We start from the raw sequence: 344 nt of genomic DNA, 5'->3' as shown, positions 1-344 counted from the left end.
TGAATGAATGAATGAATGAATGAATGAATGAATGAATGAATGAATGAATGAATGAATGAATGAAGTGAAACTACATTGTAAAACAACACTGTCAAATAATTCATTATTGATATTTTCAATAGAAATAGAAAATCTCAATGACTCATTCATAAGCGGATCAGTCAGTCAGTCAGTCAGTCTGTGGGTCCGTCTGTGGGTCGGTCTGTGGGTCAGTCTGTGGGTCGATGTGTGGGTCAGTCTGTGGGTCAGTCTGTGGTTCAGTCTGTGGTTCAGTCTGTGGTTCAGTCTGTGGGTCGATCTGTGGGTCGATCTGTGGGTCGATCTGTGGGTCAGTCTGTGGGTCA

General features: G+C 42.7%; 1 protein-coding gene across 1 annotated transcript in view; it reads right to left on the bottom strand.

Moving 5' to 3' along the window:
• pdia5 (protein disulfide isomerase family A, member 5) overlaps nt 1-344 on the bottom strand; it is a 73,354-nt gene that overhangs the window by 42,331 nt on the left and 30,679 nt on the right. The gene's annotated exons all lie outside the window — the stretch shown is intronic.

This window comes from Nematolebias whitei, chromosome 13 (assembly GCF_014905685.2).
Source record: "Nematolebias whitei isolate Nwh7 chromosome 13, NemWhi1, whole genome shotgun sequence".
Taxonomy (NCBI): Eukaryota; Metazoa; Chordata; class Actinopteri; order Cyprinodontiformes; family Rivulidae; genus Nematolebias; species Nematolebias whitei.
This window is presented reverse-complemented; position numbering and strand designations above follow the sequence as displayed.